Consider the following 6000-nt stretch of genomic DNA (forward strand, 5'->3'; position numbering starts at 1 on the left):
TCGCCTTCCCAGTGGAACTAGCAGTTGGAGAAGAGTAGGAGCAGCCATCGCCTTGCGGCGATGGCCTCTCAGAGTCTGGGAAAACGTATCGTCAGGAGAAAACGTTTTCCCCGAGGAGGGTTACGAACTCTCACTGTAGGTAAGGGTCTGCCGCCACGTGAACGTCGTCTGGGTGGGGCTGATCGACACCTGACAGGAGAGAGCCGATACCGTCCTCCGACTCATTCCAGTCCTCGTCGAGGTCGAAACCTCTCAGGAGGACCGAAGGAGTATTTAAATACGGTGTCCGAAGGAGCACGTAGAAAGCAAACGCCGCTGTCCGCAGTAGAGGAGGTGGAAGTAGCTTGATCGACCGGCCAGAACTGAGAGAGCCTTCTTGTCCGGAGACGAGAGACTCTGGTTCAAGACAGAATCGGCAAGCTCCGATCGCGGCATACCCACAGTCGGTTTGGGTTCCCTCTCGGGCCCCAAAACGACTCGAGCAGAGACATGGGCTCTGCTGGTGGGAGCGGCGATCCTTCCCCCCGGTCGTTGTGCTGACGAATCAGTCCAATAACCTGGGTAAAGTTACTCTGAATCTCGGAAGTTACAGCGTCTTGAGGAGTAGGACCGTCCAGTCCCTCCAACAAGAGCAGCTCCCAGGACCCTCCTCCTTCAGAAGAAGGACCAGCAACAGATCCCTGACGGTTGCCTCCAATCACTTGCGCGTACGTCCTGGTTGGTCCTAAGACCAACCTGGCACGTGCGGCGTCGTGACGGGATCGTGAGCGGCGCATCTCTCACGATCACTCCTATATACCTCGCTCTTCCTGGCGTATGCCGAGGAAGTTGAAGGTATCGGAGAGACAGAACTGACGCTACCCACCCGCCCCCCCTCTCCCCCTGACGGTCCGGCCTCCAATCACTTGCGCGTACGTCCTGGTTGGTCCTAAGAGCATACGTGGCACGTGCGGCGTCGTGACGGGATCGTGAGCGGCGCCACCTCTCACGATCACTCCTAGCTACCTCGCTCTTCCCGGTGTAGCCCGAGGAAGTTGAAGGTAGTGGAGAGACAGACCTGACGCTCCCCCCCCGCTCGCTGGCAGGACCAGCGTACGTGGGGGGCTGCAGCCGATCACCAACCCGCGGTGGGGATCGATCTGCAGGCCTGGCCGTGCCGCTCACCTGTGGCGAGCGGCTCGACTGAGCAACGTCGACCCCGGTCCCGTGCGTCCGACGAGCTGCTGCTGGTCACCGTATTCGCCCGCCCGGTCCCTGTGGGAGCGGCGGTCAGGTGACCTGCAGAGCTCGCTTTCGCCGTGAGACCGGTGAGCGTCCTCGCGGCACGTTCAAACCGCTGGTACCAGCCGAGGCTGGTACCGTCAGTCGAGGGACCTGGGGGACCTCTTCCCAGCCTTAAACCGTGGCCGGTCAGAGACCGTCACGTCCACCCGAGGTACCGGCTGGTCGCTGCGAGAGCGGCCGCTGGCCTGGCGAGAGTCACCTGAGCGGCTCTCGACAGTCTTCTGCTCCGTGCCTCGGTCATGACGCTGAGCGAACTCAGGCGTCTTAACTTTGGCTGCACGGTCACCGAAGGAGATCGTACACTCGGAAACTTCTCGCGGACGAGAAACGAGCCGGTGGTACCTGGCTTAGCAGCAGAGCTGCCAAGACCAGGCGAGGGTGTACCAGCGGTAGCCAGCACACCCTTGGTCCCCGTCTTCTTCTTCTTCTCAGAAGGGGAGACGGGCCCCGTTCCCGAAGGAACAGGAGGACCAGCAGAAGAACCCCCCGTCACACCGGAATGTGACGAGCCCTTCGAAGTTCCCGAAGGAGTCTTCTTAGGGGGAAAACCCGGTTACCAGCTGGTCGCTGCGAGAGCGGCCGCTGGCCTGGCGAGAGTCACATGAGCGGTTCTCGCCAGCCTTCTGCTCCGTGCCGTGGTCTTGGCGCCGAGCGAACTCTGGCGCCGAAACTTTGGCTGCACGGTCTCCCGAGGGAGAGCGTACACTCGGGATCTCCCGCGAACGAGAGACCGAGCCGGAACCTGGCTAGCGGCATCGCCGCTAGCACCAGGCGAGGAAGTACCAGAGCTAACCGATACTCCTCTGGTCCCTGTCTATCTTTCTTCCAGGAGGGGAGACGGGCAGGGCCCCGCTCCCGAAGGAGCAGGAGGACCAGCAGAAGGACCCCCCGTCCCACCGACGGGAGGGCCCAGAGGCGGGGGGCCCTTAGAATTCCCGAAGGAGACTTCTTAGGGGGGGAGGGGCAGCCTTCTTCTTCTTCGGCTTATGGGCCTTAGAAGTCGAAGGGGAAGAGGCAGCAGCAGACGAAGACGAAGATGACACCTTCCTCTTCTTCGTCAGCTCACGCAGGACAGTCGTCAGGTCCTCCATCCAGGCCGGAGTCGGGCCTATTGCCGAAGCAACACGGCCCGACTGCACCTGTCCGGAAGGACCTGGGACTGGGAAGGGGGGACACACCATGGGCAGGACCAGCATGGACAGGCGCAGGAACCAGGAGCGACAGGAACAGCAACCAGCTCAGGAGCGGCAGGAACAGCGGGCAGCGGTAAACACAGAAGGGACAGCCAAGCCAGTAGCGGGAACCACATCAGCGACAGGTACGGCAGGCCCAGCCATCGCCTCGTAGAATCATCGGCAGCCAGCGGGGACCTGGTACTGGCGGCCGGTCAGGTTGCGAGCTGCTGGAACAGCGGAAGTTCTGGGGCAGGCAACACTAAGAAAACCACAGGCGGCGGCGGCATACCCCTCCTCGGTACGGCGGCGACCGGCCCTAGAAGCGGCAGACGGCGTCAACGACACAGCATGGGGAGTGTAGACCAGCGGGGGAAGCAGCATAAGCGGCCGTGAAGGTTGTAGTGGAGACCGCTCCAAGGTCACTGCCCCAGACCTCGCTAGACGCTGCAGCAGATCGTGGATGCTAGGCACGCCCTGCAGCCGCAGTGGCCCATACCTGTCCAAGGTCGTCTTCCCACGGATGTAGCACCTGCGGTAGCACAGACAGATTAGTAAGAGGGTTCCCTCACGCACGGGGGGAGACATGCCCCACCCCGAACGGAAGGAAGACCCAAATACAAAATACGAGGAAGCTGAGCGGGGGGGGGCAGGAAAGAAGGACGAAAGAATCGGATACCAAGGGAGTCGCGGGAGAGCTTTCCGACGACTTCCTGGCAGACCTTCGCTTCCCCTACCCCCGCACAGCAGTGAAAAGTATATGAAAATGAAACAGAATACTGCACTTGCGATTCACTTCATAGAACTTAAAGGGGGAAAGATCAATTCCCGGGTAAGAGCGGAAACTTGATCCATAATAATATGATGCTATCATAAATATATATGAAAATGAACAATACTGCAATTGCGATTTTCACTTTCACAGCAATAAATCGTAAGGATTAATTCCCGGGTAAGAGCGGAAATTGATCCAAAATTAAATTTGATGCAATTAATAAATGAAAATGAAAAGAACTCATTGCGAATCCACTTTCATTGCATTCTATTCATACAAAATAAGAGGCTCGTGCCGAGCGCAATCAAGCTCTCGGCAACGAACGCACAGGGCAAAAATATAATGAAAAAGAGTACTTCCTACATCTTTCAATTACACACTTTCGCCCAAAATACATGACTCGGCGCGAGTGCGCCCGCCCTCGGCACCGAGACATAATTCAATTCAATTTCATGAAAAGAGCGGAAATCGCCGCCTCTACGGCGATAGCTCCATGTTGATTCATAATTAAGTAATGAAAATGAAAACAGTGTACTTACAGTTTCATTTTCAAGATCAAACAAACCATTAGTAGAAAACACAATATAAACAAAGCATACGACGATGAAACGGGCAGAGAGCGATGACGAACACGTCCTTCACACCCGCGCCGAGGCCGAAAGCAAAAGTGATTCTTCACCTCGGCGCGCGCGGGCGCGCGACGATCGGACAAGCAGTTAACTACCGTTCTCCCCTTGTTCGAAGCTTACGACCGTCCCAGCTGCCACTAGTTACCTTCCTATTGTTAAAGGACAGAGGGTTTGTATTACGTATCGGAACAAACCTACCTTTCATTACATGCCTAGGTATATTAGACTACTAGGTAGCTACGGTCTAGGTAGTTGAGCTGACCAGGGCCAAATTCGTGTCTGGTACCTCGAGTCATTCGCGCTGGGAATACCTAGGGTATTGCCCAAGTCTTTTTTCTCACGATTCACTATTACTTGGCCCTGCCAATGCCAGTGACAGTCACGATTTGGGTACGTCAAGTGTTTTGGAACTCAATTAAGACGACGCTTCATATTAAACTTGGTTTAGTCATTACCTAATTAGTATGGGCTACGTGAGATATATTTTCCACCTCTTCACACTTTTTCTGTCGATCTAAGACGTGTTATGTTTTAATATAAAGAGAAATGATTGTGTTGCACGTTATTTTGAATAATAATATAATAGTAGTAATAGGCGTGTAATGTCTATGAAACGGCTCCCTTGCTTGTTTTATTCCTCCTCTGTGTGTGTTTGAGCTTCTTCTCTCTGAAATACCACATTTCTTTAATAAAATCTTTCCTATTCTCCACTTCCTCCCTCAGTAGAACTACCAATAAGAGTATATTTGCTACTAATTCCTCTTTACTTTCTTGATATGGTTGCTGAACAAACTATATCTATTTCTAATCTCATTGTATGCTGGAAAGTTTAAGTAAGAAATGTTCTAAATTTTCCTCTTGTTCCTCACAGCATAAACATTTTGTATCTTCTCCTTTTATCCAATGTATATCATTTAATCCTAGTGTACCTAGTCTGGCCCTACTGATCAGCAATGTTTTTTTTCAGTGTTGTCATACCAGGTTTCTTCCCTTATGTTTTCTTTATATTTTCTGTAGATTCTTAATGCTGACTTCTCATTCATTTCTTTCTGCCATGCTTTTCTGTCCCAGTTGTTTATTATTTCTCTTAACTGTTTGTCTTTAACTGCTTCAATTTTACTTAAGTTTATGTTTAGTTCTTTCGCAGGTTTTTTTTTTTCATACTGATCCATGGTTATCTCATATAGGAGCTTATTTCCACCACTCTTCAATGTATGTTGCAGATAGAATAGTTTATTCTTCATATCTCTTGAGTGGCAGGAAGAGGCCCCTATTTCAGATTTTAACACACAACTCGCTATGTAACCTGGCGAATTCAAAATTGTTCTATATACTTAATTGTCTATCTTCTGAAATTCATTTATACGTAGTTTTCTTGTCACGTTTCATGACTTCCATGGCATACATGAAGGATGGCATCGTTAATCCTTTCCAATACAATTTTCCTATTTTTACCCTGCTACAGCTTTTATTGGTGACTGCATTAGCTATATTTGCCATCTGCTTTGCTTTAATTTGGGCCCTTTTTATCTGCTCTGAAGCAGTCTTTCATGTTGTTGATTGTCACTCCTATGTATTTAATCTGCTTAACTATTTTTATTCCTTCTATGTGCTCCATATTTTCCACATCATCGATACTATACCAGTCGTTCTATATTAGTATGTTACTCTTGTCCTTGTTTATGTTTAGGCCACATTCACTCGCTATTTACATAAGGGATTTTATTGCTTTTGCTATTTCTTCAAGTGTGTGTCCTAGTATTAATCCATCATCTGCATATAATAAGTGCCATTATCCTTAAACTTCATTTCTAAAACCTTCTGTTGTATTTTCTAGTTTTTCTATCATCAGGTACGTTATTAGTAGAAAGAATATGGTTGAGCCATTGCATCCCTGTCTTGTTCCATTTAACTCTTTTTGTTCTATATTTTTAAGGCATAGGCTTGTTACATCATTTGTATATATCTTCGCAACTGCATTTATTACTTCTGCATGCAGCCTATATTTCATCATGACCTCAATGAGCTTTTTTCTATTAACTAAGTCAAATGCTTTTTGGAAGTCTATTGATACAACAAATAATGGGTCCTTTCAGCTGTAAGTTTCTTGCATGCAGTATTGTAAAATATATAAATTATC

At 50.2% G+C, this 6000-nt stretch overlaps 1 protein-coding gene across 2 annotated transcripts in view; it reads right to left on the minus strand.

Annotated features, from left to right (window-relative positions):
• Window positions 1–4447, minus strand: part of LOC135212992 (BTB/POZ domain-containing protein 1-like) — a 337906-nt gene extending 333459 nt beyond the window's left edge. The window contains exon 1 of one of the 2 annotated variants that reach the window (XM_064246770.1): window positions 4059–4399. The gene's annotated coding sequence lies outside the window, so the exon portion shown is untranslated. Of the gene's footprint in view, window positions 1–4058 lie in introns of both variants that reach the window. The other variant, XM_064246767.1, reaches the window with a different exon arrangement.
• Window positions 4448–6000: the final 1553 nt, after the last annotated feature.

This window comes from Macrobrachium nipponense, chromosome 42 (genome assembly GCF_015104395.2).
Source record: "Macrobrachium nipponense isolate FS-2020 chromosome 42, ASM1510439v2, whole genome shotgun sequence".
NCBI classification, from domain to species: domain Eukaryota; kingdom Metazoa; phylum Arthropoda; class Malacostraca; order Decapoda; family Palaemonidae; genus Macrobrachium; species Macrobrachium nipponense.